Source organism: Sciurus carolinensis, chromosome 3 (assembly GCF_902686445.1).
Source record: "Sciurus carolinensis chromosome 3, mSciCar1.2, whole genome shotgun sequence".
Classification (NCBI taxonomy): domain Eukaryota; kingdom Metazoa; phylum Chordata; class Mammalia; order Rodentia; family Sciuridae; genus Sciurus; species Sciurus carolinensis.
The window spans coordinates 180,041,520-180,058,436 of NC_062215.1; the positions used below are offsets into that span (position 1 = coordinate 180,041,520).

At 48.1% G+C, this 16,917-nt stretch overlaps 1 protein-coding gene across 1 annotated transcript in view; it reads right to left on the bottom strand.

Moving 5' to 3' along the window:
• Col6a3 (collagen type VI alpha 3 chain) overlaps positions 1 to 16,504 on the bottom strand; it is an 80,813-nt gene extending 64,309 nt beyond the window's left edge. Inside the window, 1 exon segment of the mRNA XM_047544329.1 lies at positions 16,228 to 16,504. The gene's annotated coding sequence lies outside the window, so the exon portion shown is untranslated.
• Positions 16,505 to 16,917: the final 413 nt, after the last annotated feature.

Consider the following 16,917-nt stretch of genomic DNA (forward strand, 5'->3'; position numbering starts at 1 on the left):
CTGGGTAGGTGCCTATCCCTGTGCTTACAGTGAAGAACTGGGGTTCAGAGCCGAAACGACCCAAGTCACACAGCTAATAAGAGTCATTTTGGTATTCAAATGGCATCTGAAGATTAATGAGACAGGGGATAAGAAGAAAAGCGGTTTTTCTCCTTCCTGGCAACTCCATGGTGATGTGATAGCTAGTCCATCTCGTTCAGTAGCCTCAATTTTGTTTTTTTAGGAATCAGATAAGGAGCCAGTGGTGTGGGGGAAGACAAGGTGCCTGAAATCAGATAAACCTGGACCCTGGATCCACCACACCCTCCCTTGGGAAGGTCACTTAATTGCTCGAAGCCTCTGTCTCATCTATAACTCAGGAATGAGACTAACACCCCTCTCGCCAGCTCCTGGGAGGACTGTACAGCCAGCGGCTTGTTAAATGCCTGATGCAGGAGTTGTCAGTGGTTCTTACTCCCATTCTCTTCCAAGGCAAGTTTTGTCAGCATTTCCCAAAGGAGAGGCCATGGAACCCTCATTCCATGAAATGTTCTGGGTGGGGGGGAAGGCAGGGGTTCCGTAAGCAACAGAGTTCAGAAAGCCCTGGCAAGCAAGCCTGCCTCTGGAATAATTACAATGTGCAGAACACACAGCAACTGAGAAGCAGAGCAACAATATAAAGAAGCCTGCTGCACTTCACTGAACTCGGAATCAACCAAAACACTTTACAACATCTTTTCAACAGTAGTCATTCACACCCCAGGCAACGAGGGGCACCCTCAGAGAGCAGTGGACTCTTTGTGGCTGTGTGTGGTCTTTCCGAGTCCTTGCTTCTCTGAAGCACCAGCTGAAGTCCTCCCCACCTGCCCAGGCATCCCCTGAACCTGGGCCATGCTGGTTCTCCTGAACTCCATTAACTGCAAGTACAAACCCGTGTCCCTTGAAGGTGGAGCTCACTACCTCCCAGGGACCCAGCAAGAGGACTGGACTGTGCAGATGACCAAAGTTTCTCCAAAGAGTCCCAGGGGTGAGGCCAGAACCAATGTCACCATCAGCATGAGTTCTCATGCATGAGAATTAAAATTCTCATTTCTTTTTTTCTCATACTGAGCTTCAGGGCACACTGATACTGGAAATTATTTGAGGCAGATCACAGTTAGGTGAGAAGTTCCATTGGGTTTAAGAAACTGAAATGTATGTAATCTAAGGAGATTGGGTTGCCTTCACAATGTATATTTCATTGTTACAATTTGAAGGTTAAAAAGAAGTCCTTATGAATTACAATATACAGAGGCACACAGCATCAGCGTGAATGCTGATGCTGAATTCTTTCTCTCTGGTTTGCAAGTACATGTCAGATTTTCAAGTGCAATTTTTTTTAAATTTTACTTTCACAAAAGTCCAAATGCCTGTATCCTGGCTTCACATCCCCATCTGGAGGATACTGTGACTCTCCCTGAGCAGGCAGTGTGGTAAGAGAAAATCAGGCCTGGGAAATGGTTGGCACAATATTCCTGCTGTTGAGAAGATGGGAATGACCGACAAGACTCAATGAGACCTGGAAGAAGGAAGGACAGAAATGCACCCACAAGTTGGGTTACCTAGAAAAATCAGATTATTTCCAGAAATGTATCATCTGTCAATACTGAATCATGAGAAACATTTTTAAAAATCTGAACAGACATAACTACTGTGGAGTTTGAATCAGTAATCAAAAGTCTCATACAAAGAAAAGTCCAGCATCAGAATGCTTCATTGAAGAATTCAACCAAACATTTAAAGAAGAATTAACACCAACTCTTCTCAAACTCCTCCAAAAAAATTAAAGAGGAGGGAACACTTCCAAACTCATTTTATGAAGCCAGCATTACCCTGAAAGCAAAATAAAGCAAAGATTCTACAAGAAAAGAAAAATACAGGCCCATATCTCTAAAAGAATATTGATGAAAAATTCTTGAACAAATACTAGCAAACCAAATTCAAGGATGTGTTAAAAGGATTATATATCATAATCAAGTGGGCTATATTCCAGGAATGCAAGGATGGTTCAACACATAAAAGTCAATAAAGTTGATACATCACATTGACAGAAGGAAGGATGGAAACCACACGATCGTCTCGATGAACACAGAATATGCATTTGACAAAATTGAGCAACCTTTAATAACGTAACAAAACACTCAACAAAATAAAAGAAAATACATCAGCATAATAAAGACCATGCAGGGAAAACCCACAGCTAGCATCATACCCAATGGTAAAAAGCTGGAATCTCTCTAAGATCAGTAAAGGGCAATTATACCCTTTCTCACAACTTCTATTTAACATATTATGGGAAGTCCTGGTTGGAGCAATTGGGCAAGAAAAGAAAATTAAATGCATCCAACCTGAAAAGGAAGAAGTAAAATTATCTCTGTTCACAGAGGACATGACCTATATGTAGAAAACCCTAAAGTTTGCAAACATACACACACACACATTGAGAGAGAGAAAGAGATTGTAGAACTAGTGATGGAATTCAACAAAGTTGCTGAGTATAAAGCCAAGGCACTAAAATCATTTGCATTTTTATACACTAACAATGAAACATACAAAAAGAAAATAAGCAATCCCATTTATGATGACATCAAAAGGAATAAAATACATAGAAATCAATTTAACCAAGGAGGAAAAAGATTGTATACTGAAACCCACAAAACAATGCTGACAGAAATTAAAGAAGATACAAATAAATAGCATCCCATGTTCATAGTCATGACGATGCATGTTGAAATGTCTGTACAGCCCTAGGCAAACTCAAATGTAATCACACTCAATGTATCCCTATCAAAATGTCAGTGGCAACTTTCAGAAATTAAAAAAAATACTAAAATGGGAATTGCAAAGGATCCCAAGTGGCCAATTCAATAATGAGAAAGAAGCAAAGACAGAGACATCACGCTGCCTGATTTCAAAATACACCACAAAGCTCAAGGGGTCTAAATAATATGAAGTGGCATAAAGACCAGTGGAACAGAAGAGAAGCCCAGAAACAGAAACTCCCCCAAAGGATCAAAGGATCTTCAATGGGAGCACCAAGGTGATGAAGGAGGAAGGGACAGTCTCTTCAATCAACAAGACTGTGAAAAGTGAGTGTCCACACGCACAAGAATGAAGCTGGACTCTTGCCTCACTCCATACACAAAAATAGACTCAAAATGGAGGAAAGACCCAAATGAGACTATAAGACTTGCAGAAGGACACACGGGGAGTCTTCATGACACTGGATTGGCAACCAGTTCTTGGACATAATACCAAAAGCAATTCAACAAAACCGAGAATGGACGGACAAATGGGACTATTTCAAACTGGAAAACCTCTGCCCGTGAAGGAAAGGAGCCGACAGATGCAGACACAAGTGAGTGCATGAGAGAAAATATCTGCAAGGCTTGATATCCAGAATACATGAAGAAGTCAACGACAGGAATAACAACCGGGTTTTTAAGTGGTCAAAGATATGCAAATGGACCACAAGTGCATGAAAAGATGTTCGCAGCCTCAGTCATCGGGAAAGGCAGATCCAAACCACGGGGAGGAATCACTCCCATCAGGAGGGCCACCATCAAACGAAGAAAACATTAATTTCCATGAGGACGTGGAGAAGCTGGAAGTCTAGCGCAGTTAGCGGGAAAGAAACAGAGTGAGGCTGCTATGTGAAATGTAGGTAAGGTCCTTAAAAAACTAAAAATAGAATTACCATATAGTCCAGCAATTTCCACTTATGAGTCTATATCCAAAGGAACTGAACGCAGAATCTCAAAGAGAAACTTGCACACCACATCCACTGTAGCATTATTCGTAACATCTAAGAGGTGGAAATGACCTAGCTGCCCATCAGCAGATGAATAGGGTATGTGGTGAGCACACACAATGGAATAAATTCTGCCTTTGAGGATACCCTGTCCTAGGCTAGAATACGGGAGAAACTTGAGGACACTGTGCTAATCCATCAGTTGCAAAAATACAAACACTGCATGATCCCCTAAGAAGTATCAAGAAGTAGTCAAACTCTAGGAATACAAGGAACGGCGGCCACCAAGGCCTGGGAAAGGAGTTGCCCCTTGATGGACTTACAGCTGTTTCACAAAATCAGAGCGCGCCAGAGATCTGTGGCACGAGGTCATGCCGCTAATGCTACTGTACTGTGCACTTAAAGACAGTTAAATGGCAATTTTTTTTTCCTCTTAAAGAAGTTTATTTAGTTCACAGTTCTGGTGGTTCAAAGACATGGTATCAGCATCAGCCCACCTCCACTGAAGACCACATGGTCGATGGCATCGCAGTGACAGGAGAGCTTGAGAAAAGGAAGTAGATAGGAAGGCAGAGGGAGAGATGAGAAGAAGCCAGTCTTGCTTTTTTTTAATAACAACTCTCTTGAGAGAACCACCTGGATCTCTTCTGAGAGCATGCCCTTAGTGTCCTAAAGACCCCATTAGGCTCCACCTCTTAAAGGCGCCATCACCTCAATACTACCACACAAATGCCTGGAGCAAACGATGGCAGGAAGGGCTGCCCGAGAGCCTCCATTAACCCCTTTGGGAACAGAGGAGTGTCCTGTCCCAGCACTGTGACAGCTATGAGGATGTAGTTGTGACCCGTGGGGCAGACATGGCCCCTCTGGCGTTGCCGGCCCCTCGGGGACCCATCACCAGCTCAGTTTTCTCCCTACAGTCGTCTCCCTCTGCCTCCATTCTGCTCCTTCTCCTCCAGCCTCTGACTCCAGTTCATCTTCTAGCCTCCACCATGCACCCAGACCCAGCCCTGAGGATGAGGGGCTCCCCTCGGCCCAGGCCCTCCCCAGGTTCTCATGGGGAACCTGTTTGATGCTTCAGGCTTGGAAACATGCTCCCTGCTGTACAGAGTGCTCCTGGGCTGGGACACAGCTACCATTGCTGAAGGAGCCTCCCACTGACCCCTGGGGCTTAGGTGTTGTCACATGTTCACAGACTTGCTGTGGTGTTGTGAACCTAGATGTCACTACGGAGCAGGTTTGGCCTTCTGGCCACACCCCCACACTAGGACCTGGACCCGATGTCCATAGCACCTCATTGCCTCGCTGGGCACGCAGCGACTCTTCTCCAGGATCAGCTAAATGGCAGGCAGGGGTGAGTGACTGCCCCAGGGAGAGACTAGAGCCATTATAAAGCACCAGTCGTCCACGGCTTAATGACGGGGTGTGTCCGAAGACATGCCCCTGAGGCAATGCCACCATGGTAGTGCCGACATCACAGTGTGCACTTGAACAAGACTAGGTGATCTAGGTCAACTGGGCTTTGTTGTTGCTGCTGTTTTAATTACTTTTTTAAACATTTTTTACAGACTGCATTTTGTAAATGGCAAATTTTATGCTTTGTGTTTTTACCACAATGAAAGGAGTAAGTGAAAACAAGGAGGCCAGGAAAGATCACGGGCCAGTTTTCAAAAGCGTGGTAAGTACGGGCCCTAACATGAAGCCATCCATTTGCAAGAATGAGGCACGTGTAGCTTGTTTTGTTGTTTGTTTGTTTGTTTTTAAGTTTAAGAGCTGAAAAGGGAAAGCGGGATTCTAGTTACACTCTATTTGTCCCTGCTGTAACGCGGGGAAAGGAAGAAGAGAAGCCTGGGGATCGGGCCTGGGGAGAAGGCTGGAGCCTTGAGAGCGTGGAAGAGCGTCTGATGTGAACACTCAGATCTGCTGCCTAGTCACACCTGCCCTAACCAGCACCCGAGCTGGGAAACAGCTCCAGCCCAGCCCAAGCATCTTGCTCCTCCCGCCATGGGTCTCCAGGGGCCTGTGATCCCAGGGGCCATCCTCTCTATGATGCAAAAGTTCCATTTTCCCCACACAGTTACTGAAGCCGAAGGTAAGGAGGCCCTGAGTTCCCAGGCTGGCCGTCTAGAGATGGCTGGCAGACAAAAGTCTGACTGACTAATTATGATGTGGCTTTCCATGAGCAAGGCGGGGTCTGAGGTCCAGAGGGGTCACTTAGCAAGACGGCAGGAAGGTTTAGGTAGAGCAAAGCGCCTTACTGAGGCTGCCACCCAAGGACATGGGGGAAGCAGGCACAGAGGAAAGGTGAAGGTCAGCCACGGACTTGCCATTGACCCCTCCTGAGTGCAGGTCAGGCCCCCCAGGAAGAGCCTGCGGAAGGCGCAGACCTGGGCTCCTGGGCTCCACCTGCCAGAATTGGAAAGAATAAGCAGAGAGAATAGCAAGACCACTGCGACGCTAGGCTTCCAAGGAGGGTCGAGCCCTGTGATGGAACCCCCTTCCCTGTGGTCTGACCGGGGGGACTTGAAGGCGTGACCTCAGGGGCCAAGACAGAGCCCCTTTGAGGCAACCTCCTCCTGGAACTGTATGGGTGACGAGAAGGGACACTGCCTAACAGTCCAGGAAGCCAGTCACCACAGAGCATGCTTCCCTCCGCAGCCAGGGACCGCAGTGAGTGGTGACAATGGGAGAGGCTCATTCTGTCCTCTTGGCTTGGGACTGTCAAGGCCTGCTGGGCACAGCTAGAGGAACAGGAGGCCCGTCTCTGGTGGTCAGTACGCTGGCTGGGCAGTCATCCTGAGTGCTGGTGACGTCCCAGTCACAGTGGGCTCGGGGCTCTCCCCACACACAGTGCAGAGCCCACTGCAGGGCTGGTGACTTCTCCCTCTGCCACCAATGACCCCCCACGCCCTCGGCCCAGGTGTGGCCCTTCTCTCCGCAAATCTTCACGCCCGGGCTCTTGCCTGGGAATCTCCGGACCTTTCCTTCAAGCGTTGCCTGCCTTCCCCACTCTGTTACAGACACCGTTCCTGAAGCTTTTTTCCACAAAAACACAAAGAAAGTGTGATGTCTGTGCTTTTTGTGTGCCCTCAATGAATTAATGATATACACTTTAAATTACATAAAGCACACTGCACTATGTGCTATTCTTGATTCTTTCTGTTAAAATTGATCATCAAGCTGGGTACAATGACTCACACCTGTAATCCCAGCAATTCAGGAGGCTGAGACAGGAGGATCATGAATTCAAAGCCAGCCTCAACAACTTAGAGAGACTCTGTCTCAAAATAAAACAAAAAAAGCTGGGGAGGTGGCTCAGTGATATCGTGCCCCTGGATATAAAAAATGTGATCATCAAACCTTTTTTTTTTTTCCTTTTTTGGTATTAGGGATTGAACCCAGGGCACTTTACCACTAAGCCACATCCCCAGCAATTTTTATGTTTTATTTTGAGACAGGGTCTTGCTAAATTGCTGAGGCTGGCTTTGATCATCAGACTTTTGATTGAGAATAAGCATCTCAGTGAGTCTTCCCAGGAATATAGCCTGTTCTTTCCAAAATTATACTTGTGATGTTGTAATTGGTGTAGACCAATGTTTTAATATGGGACCCACAGATTCAGAGCATCTGTGACTCTCCCACAATTGTGAACAAAACTGTATCTGTGAATGTGGGGCTTCTTGGGCACAGGGTCCATGCTCTTTGTGACTCTAATAGGCAACTATGCCACTACCCCCACCTACCCCCAAAGTTTAAGCATCATAACTTCAGTCAAAATTCTTTTTTTAATTTTTTGTTGTTGTTTTGATGAACCTTTATTTTATTCATTTATTTATACGTGGTGCTGAGAATCAAACCCAGTGCCTCACACATGTGAAGCAAGTGCTCTACCACTGAGCCACAACCTCAGCCCCTCAGTCAAAATTCTTATGGCAAGAATCTAGGGGTGTAACTCAGTGGTAGAATATGTACTTAGCATACTTAAGGCCCTGGGTTCAATCCCAGCACCAAAAAGAAAGAAAAGAAAAATAGAAGAAGAACAAAATTTGGAATCCTATGAAGATTTTGATGCCAATCTTTTGGGAGATCCTGTTCAGTTACTTTAAATATTTCATCCACGCAGGAGATGCATGATTTTAAGTAGCATTTCTGTTCAAGAATTAGGACACAAGGATATGACAAGGCCTTGTCACAAAGCTCTGTACTGTACAATCATTCAAGAGGGAAAAATCAGAACACAGGTCTGGGTGACCACGCGGGTCTAGGTGTGGGGCGGGAAGTGCTGGGCCGCCTCTGCAGGAGCCAGGACAGAGCCCGCGGGCGAAGCATGCGTGTCGCAGGCTCGCTCCTGGGATCCTAACCACCCAGCGCCGCAAGTGCTGAGTCCACTAATTCCGTCATGTTAGACATGCGTGGCTCCACATGCGGCCATTCCAAAGCCCTTTCCTAGTCTTCCACAGTGCTCAGTAAAGTCTAGACGGTAGCAGGATGAGATCTACCTGCCAAGCCATGACCTGCTCCAACCGTTCTCTAAGGAAAGTGAATTTTACCTGGCTGGGACTTCACATGTGAAGGTGTTTCTCCCCAGGTCGGTCTCGAGAAGAGCTGCTAGCTCCCCACGCACAGGGCTTCCCACTGGACCCAAAGCAATGGATTGAATACCCAGGGCACAGGAACCCTTTTGCCAGAACCCACCCGGGTGGTGGGAGGAGAGGAGGGGAGGGTGACGAGGGGAGGGCACAGCGCCTCCAGCTGAGAAGCAGCCGGGGAATGAGGGAGAAGGATCAGACTTGGCTGCTTGAGCTCCCGACCAGGAGGGATGGGCGGACCTGTGTCAGAGACTCTGTCCCCTCAGAGACTCTGTCTCCAGAGATGGGGAAGAGAAGCTCAGCACATTCCCGTTCTCATCTTCCCAGTTAGCACTTCTAATTCCTTCATTTTGGCCCTGCCTCATTCTCAGACTCAGGCACCGGCACTGAGTCATCAGCCCACTGATGACTGCGTCACTCTGTCTGCTTGTGCTGAGCTCCAGGTGCGAGAAACGCTGCCACCGTGCTGAGGAGCCCACCGTGCGGGTCCTGGGTTCTCCTCCAGCTGTGGCATATCTGGCATATAATGATTTGGTTTGCAATTAAATCTATTCTCTTGTTTATCATGTTCTAGAGATTTGATTTTTAAAACCAAACTTGCTGGCAACCAATGGTGGAGGATTTTTTCCTTAGATTGGTAGGAGATGTCAAACACATCCCCCAAATGATGACTCAGCTCACCCATTTTAATAAAGGGGAATGAAGCAGCAATCCCGCCTCCTTCCCCTCCCACGGTCCTTCCCCATCACCTCCAGGAAGGAGAGAGAACACAGTCACATGGGCTTCTGTCCCACAGCAGGGTTCTGGGCCTTCCTCCCACAACCCAGTGACTGCTTTACCCTGTCTTACAGCTGAGAGAGTAAAAACCAGGTGAGGCGAAGGGACACAGAGATCAGACAGAACCAGAAGCCTAGCCCACGGCTGCACTTCCAAAGCCCAAGCGAAGAAGCCAGGAAACACCCATGTCTCCTGGGGAGAAAAGACTTCCTTGGTGGTCGTAAATGTCTGAGCTCTTCTTACTGAGATGGAGGAGGGGGAAGAAGAGGAGGATGGGGAGGGGGAAGAGGGAGAGGAGGGAAATGGGGGAGAAGGATCAGACTTGGCTCTTGAGCTCCTGACCCGGAGGAGTGGGCGGACCTGTGTCAGAGACTCTATCCCCAGAGATCGGGAAGAGAAGCTCAGCACGTTCCCGTTCTCATCTTCCCAGTTAGCACCTCTATTTCCTTCATTTTAGCCCTGTCTCATTCTCAGAAAGATTCAAAGCAACTTTTTCCACTTGTTTGCTGTCCCCTGGAACATAAAAGGCACCTCCTATCCTGAAGGTCACCCTTCTCCCTGAAATCATATTCAGTCCTATTCCAAAGACTTTCCCAGGCCATTCTGCAATTCTGTGAAATTAGTTTTCATCAAGCCTACTCAAAAGTTTTTCATTTTCCACGTCTGGAAATCTTTTTAAAGAGAGAGACCCACACATGCACACAAGGAAATAATTTTAAAACAAAGGCTTAAACACATCCAGAGCTCCCATTCTGAAGTCTCATTTGGTTTCCTCCAAGCAGGCAGTCCAACTCTCTAGACGCAGGGCTTCTGTTAACTCTTAACTGCCCTGAGTACGTGGAGGCCGCAGAAACAAAGACCATTCCAGAGACAAGCATGCCCACGGCAAATGAGAACTCGAGTTTCATTAATTCGGGGCGCTCAGGAATCTCATCTTTGCCACACGCCATTCTCTACTGTGTGAACAAAAATCCCCTGGTTCTCTTTCTCATTCTCTCTTGCCTGGGTCCCAGCAAGGACACTGGGAGAGGATCCGTGAGTTCTCCCAGAGTAGGGAGAAGAGGGATAGAATTTAATATGGCTTGCCCTTTGACAGACTCTCAGGGAATCCTCAAAAGCAAGTGCTTTGAAAGGACTTGAGGAAAACTTCTCCAAAGCAACACATCAGACGCTGGTTTTCTACCCTCTATTTTACAGCTTGGATCTTGCATTTCTACCCTGTGGAACCACTCTAGAACAAACAAGATTGGAATGCATTTCCTGTGGCAGCAAAATTTGAAAGCTCTTCTGATCCTGCAGGATGGTATCACCTTGTACCATCCTTGTGGCCCTTTGGCGTCTTGTTAGACTCTGAGTAGCCGACTCCAGACCCTCCGTTCTTTCTGGTAACATCCAATAGGTGAAACCAGGCCGCAGCTCATGGATTACCACAGAGCCACGCAGAAAGGAAAGGCAGCGATGCCCCTGGCAGCCGGCCTCTTCCCTGGAGGAAATAACTGCCCGCTGACACCGGCCAGGCTCCGCCCAGGTGAGTGTCCTTCCCTCCAAGAGGCAACTTGAAGAGACTTCAGATTAATTGCCCAGATATTTGATAATTTGCTTAAAAACACATTCCTGGCACCCAAGACAATGACCATGAAACAGACAGCGCCATAGCCGCTTTGTCCTGAAAAGCTAGACACCAGCGTGCTAATGTACAAAGCATTCTGCGTTCTTAAATATGCGGCAGCCGCACAAGACTCGGCCTCCATCTATCCTGCTGATTACAACCACGAGGCAGACTCGCCATCAGCTGTGACATTATGGAGGAGAGCACCAGCAAACCAAAGCAACGCACGTTGCATTCCCACCTGGACCCACCAGACTGTGGATTCAGATTGGCGCCCCTCCCTATCTATCCCCATCTCTGCCTTTCTTGGCCAAGGACTTCGGGGGCACTGGCCTCTCTGAAACCACAGTGTTTTTGTGGAATTACTAAAGCAAAATGCCTAAAAATGTTCTCACATCACGTGCAAAAGTTAAGGTTTTCTTTTCTGATTCATAATCAAGTAGAAGAGAAAATTAGTCCCCAAAATAGAGACCTTGCAAAATTCTACTGACTTATCGTCTCTGTGGGTAATGGCCGGTTAATCTCTGCCAGCCTGATTTTTTCAATGTGTAAAACAAGCCTAATCACCTGAGCAGGCAGGAGTCCTGAGGCTCCTAACTTCCCCTAGCCCGAGGCTGAGGCCCCCTCACCACCACCACCCCTTGCCCCACCTGGTGCACCCTCAGGGCCATCTGTGGGTTCAGCTAAGCTGGCTGCAGCTCTGGGGGATGCTGGACTGCTGAATCAACTAATGAAGATTCCAGAAGTAAAAAACCAGTTTCCTGGAATGGTTTCCCTTGAGAACTGAGTCATCTCCAGCTGCTGTTCAAGTTTTAATTTTCAAGTTAAACTGACCCATGAGGTCCTCCATCCGAGGCCAATTCCCGATGCACCAGTCTACAGCAGTGGGCTGTGTGGCACACACCAGGGATCTCACAGAAGTAGTTCCCATTGAAGTTTTTCTACACTCCCAACTCTCCAGTGTTTCTCTGTACTCCATGAGTCTGAAACTTCAGAACAGCGGGATTATGCTCTGCTAAACGCAGCCAGACCCCTACAAGACTATTTGCCTGTGGGAGAGGGTTTGGCAGAACTCTTCGTATTTGTTTCATTTTTTTCTCTTTTTTCTTTCCAGATTTTTTTTTTTAAACAACAGTTACTTCTCTGCTCAATCAACTTAAAAGATGTTGCTCCAAAGAAAAACTGGTCAATGCAAGGATACCTTTCTCCATGGATACTGAAAAACATACTCTTAAAGACCTACCCGCTTCAGTGAACCAGTTCTGGATGTCTGCTTGGGGGCCGACATCAGACAGGTGTAGAGCACTCAGGAGATGCGGGTTTTGCTTCTGCTACTCACACTGGGTCTGAGACCAGTCATGTACCTCGCCTAGAGTGCAAACGGAGGGAGGAAACACCCAAGAAGACCATTGCTTTTCAGTATTTCAAATAACCAAGCAGAGATCAACCAACCTGAGAGGCAAGGGCTACATCTCAGGCATCTTTGCTCCCTCCTCTGATCTTGAAGCTAGTGCCCTGGAAGCCAACGCATCTTATTCAGCCAAATAACTATGAGAACACACAGACCAACGTGAGGCATGTTGCCTTGCTCTAAGCTGGAATTCTGTACCTCAGGTTCCTAAAGCAGTCATCTCAAGCTAAAGTCATAGGTCTGAGATTCAGTAATGTATCTTTTAATTAGCAAAGACTTTGAATAGGGACATTCATAATTATAGCTTGTGTGATTTCTTAAAAATATGTTAAAATCACTTGTCCATTTGGGGAATGGCAAAAGGCAGGTAAGGAATACTTAGGAATTTCGGGACCGGCTAATTTTAATCTCTTTCAGTGTTAAACTTTGTAATAGTTCTACCTGGAAACAGCATGAATATGCAAATACACTTTGGTTCCCAAGCCCCAGCTGCTCACTTAAACTTTTGTAACGAGATATGAGTGAAATGTTTCCCTTAAACATTCTCCTTGTGCTCTAGCAGCACAGAGCACCTCCTTCCAAGACCAGTCACCTAGCCACCCGTGAACATAGAAAGGTGAAAAACAAAAACAAAATTCTGAGTGTATGTCTACCTCAGATATTATGAACAGTCACATTTATAACATATTGAAACGGGTTCTCCGTCATTCTTAAACCTACCCACAAGCTCTGCAGGGGTGTGAATCAACTGACTCCCTGCACAGCCCCACCCTGAGAAACTCCATGCACCAGCAGATTTTTCTGGCATGTAGAGGAATACACCGCCCTCTAGAGGAAAGAAATCAAACTACATCTTCAGACCGGGAGTTCTGTGCCTACTCAAAACTTCATCTCCTCCCCAGAAAAGACCTGGGAGACCAGAATGTTTTGCAAATTACATTTTTAAAAATTAACGTAATGAATTCCTAGCGAGAGATCCTCTTTACAAAATTAGGATCTTTTGGCACCCACTCAGGATAAGCTACTCATCACCACTATTTCGAAGCGGCAAGCATGTCTTTTATTTAAAGTGTAGCTTTGTCTCTTAGGATTTTTTACAGTGGAAAGAGGAAAACTTTATCTACAAACCAGAGAATGCAAAGAACCCTACTTGTTGAGTTTACAGCTGTCCAAGTTGACAGAAACCTCACGAAGCTCCCTTGCTTTAAAATTTAAATCCTTTTGGGCTTTCATTTCCTTCACTACTAATAGAATTTTTAAATGTCAGGTCACTCCTCAAATCATCAACTATTTATGCCACAGCGGTGTGTTTTTACTGCCTGCTTGCCGCAGACAGGACACCATGTAAAGTTTACTCCCGCAGGACAGTGTGGGAAAGCCGCCTGGGACACAATGTCCCATTCAGACGGGGACACTACCTGCCAGTCTTCCCCGGGAGATACCACATTCCCAGCTTCTTCTACAAAGAAGTGCCAACTAATTTTCAAATAAAATTTTTGCTGAAGTTGTGAGTATGCTTGCAAGAAAGTCTCATGCAATAGAATCCGTAAATTGCTAGAGCATTTTAAATCATAAATGTGGAATTTCACAACAAAAGCCGTGCAGGGACACAACCCACTCACAGCTGCACTTCACCCGAGCTACCTATACACTTAGAGGCAGCGAGGAACAAGCCAAGCCCCAGTGGCAAAAGCTCTCCACCAACCTCCAAAGAGGAAGAAAGTCTCATATCAAGCTAGCTTTCAGCTCCACAACCAGAACCAGATCAAGGTGATTTGTCTGAACCACAGATCAATAATCAACAGGCCACTGAGCAGAGGAGCTTCTTCCTGCTTTACCATAAGTGATTACTAAGTTCTAACATAAGAACTCAAAAAAGGCATATGGATAAGTCAGGGAGATGCACGGAAATAGAGCAAAATGTAGAAGTAAGGGCAATGCTTCCTCAGGTGCTTGCCCCTTCTCAAAAGTATCATTCAGACTCCGGGCTTGGGTGCTGACCCGGAGCCCCTCACCTGAGGGCCTCCGGGGGTGGGGCAGGGCATGCAGGAAGACATTCTGGGGCATCCCCCGCGCCTCCCAGGAAGGTGGTGTGGCCACACCCTCCAATTCCCAGATAGGAAAAGTCCCCGAGGGCCACCTACATACAGCACCCCGCCAGGCGTGGTGTCCTACCCAGCTCCTCTTCCCCACCCAAAGGCCACTTCGTGGCTGCTCACTGCCATGAGTGAGGAAGAGAGAAACACTTGCGGTCACCAAAGCCCGTGCCTAGACAAGTCTCCCCCTTACCTTGAATGTCTAAGAGAAATTCCCCACCTCGCACCCCCCCAGGCCTTCGAGCCCAGCAGCAAGCCCACCCCAGAATGGAGCGAACTTCCGGCCCCACCTAGAGGTGGCCTGAATGAGGGACCCCACGGGGTGTTCCGGGCCGGGCCTCCACCCCCGCAGCCCTCCATGCTTCTCTCTCCATTAGCCGGCAGACCCTTAGGGAGCCTGAACAAGTGTCCTGCTGTTTCTGAGAGAATGCAGGACAGGAGGAATTCTCTTGGGAACCCATCAGGCAGCACCTTCCAAATCTAGACCCGCACCAGGTTGGGGTCCTGCCGCTGAGCCCACTGACCCCTCTGCTCCCACCATAGTAGTGGAAGCTGCGCCTGGCCCAGCAGTGTGGTCTGGACCCAGGGGTCACTCAGCATCTCTGCAGCCAGCAAATGATGCCTCAGCTGCTACCAACCTGGAAGCTCTTCCACTGCCTTGTGCCCAGCAAAGAACTTGGAAGTTCCGATAATACCAACAATGGCCGAGCCACCCGTTTTCAGTATCACTGTGGTGAAGAGCAGTATCATTTTGATTTCAAAGTCACTTCTGTTCAGCTTTTTGCAAATGAAGAACAGGTCCTCTGGGAAGTTGGGGGTTGTCCATCCACATGCGCCCTGAGCACCCCTGAGACTCCGAGACCCTGTGGTTCTCAGCAGGCTCAGCCGTGGACTGGGAGAGAAGTTAGTTGGCCTGGACCATCCTCCATTACCCTGGTGCAGGTACTCCCCAGACTCAGAGCGGGTTGTTCTTGGCGTCCAGGCCAGTCTGTGAATTCACCCCGAGCTTGCTGATTTTTCACAGTGAAACTCCGATTTTTCCTTAATGCCTCCCCCACACTTCACAGGGCCTCTCTGTGATCCCACCCCTGCCCCAGTCAAAGTGGATTTTCTAACATAGAACTGGGTCCCCACACAGGCTGGCCCCCATCAGTGAACAGTTGCATACTCAGTGAGAGAGGGTCGGCGCCCCACCTGGCATCTTTCCCACCAGGGGACAGCACTCGGGCCTCCCAGCTTGGCGTGGGCCTCACATCTGGACACCACAGGCCGGCCCTTGGCCCCAGGAGCCCACCTTATCCACTCAGCCTGGTGCACAAGCACTAAATTCCTTCTCCTCCTCTACCCCAGCAGCTCCCTTAAGCAACCCCAAAGGACAAAATCTTACACTGACTTCAGATTCCTGAAAAGATGAATCCCTGATGGTCATGACAGAGTACTGTGGACTGGCCCTGCGCCTGGGCACCAGGGTCACCCCAATCTTGTAAAGATCCTTCCATGGATGGCCCAGAGCAAAAGGCCTGCTGGGCACACCCTGACCTGGTGTCACCCTCAGAGAGCCCAGAGGAAATCCCCCGAAGGATCTGCTCCACAGGTAGCTCTGCGATCCCCAGCAAGACAATTCTGCAAACAAAGCAGATCCAGCTGGGCTCGGGAAGGTGGAGAGACCTCCAAATAAATCGTGAGCCGAGAACCCTGCAGCGAGGGACGCTCAGGGTGCATGGACAGCCCCCAGTCGCACGCTGGAAGGGAAGCTGTGGTTCTCCCAGGCAACCCACGGCTTTCCCCATGTTAGGAAAACCCAGTTGCCACTAAGTGAAAAAAGAAAGATCAGCAGAACCTTCCAGAGATCTTACACAGGGATGGAAAGCCAATGAACAGAGTGAGTGTAAGCCACAGAAGCCACCTCGAAGCAGCCACCTCCCGTTTAAAAAGCCTTTTCCCTCTACCCACAGACGCGGGGAAATGGCACTCACCCTGAGGAAGCCCGGTGACGCGTCCTGCTTCTAGAGTCAGTTTACGTCTGGCCAGAAGGCATAGCTTCACACCCGCTGCCTCTCCCTGCTTTTCTCGGCCTTCCTCCACTGAAGGGGACTCCGGGAGCAGAGGAGGCCGATTCTCCCCGCAGAGCCTGCAGGAGGCTGGAGCCCAGAGAGCTGACTGGCCTTTGGTGGAAGACTGAGCTCCAAACTGGACGGGGTCCAGGGGTACAGTCAGGCTCCCTCCAGCTCCTCCTCCTCCTCCTCCTCTTTCCTCCCGACCCCTCCTCTCCCCCTCCTCACTGCAGAACTGACCCAACTGTAAATGAAAACCAGACTCCAGGCTCTGTTGCTTCTGGCCTCTCTTGCAAGCTGATGTCACCCTCTGAACGCTGTGCTCGCCCTGCAAGCGTTTAGTTGGACTCCTGCAAACCCCAGCTCTTAAAAAAAAAAAAAAAAATGACCACTTCTACCCACCACCTTTTGGGCCCAACCCCTGGTGGCAAAAAGAATGAATTTTGGAATTTCTTCATGGGTCTCCATGGTTTTCCTGCAATGTTTTCCAACACCATCTGGACGGAAAACAGGAAATGCAACCCCCCACCCTCACCACACCCTCCTGTCTCTTCTTGAAGTTTCTGAATTGAGACTTTTCCTAATAATCTCCCCTTTCAAATGTAAAAACTG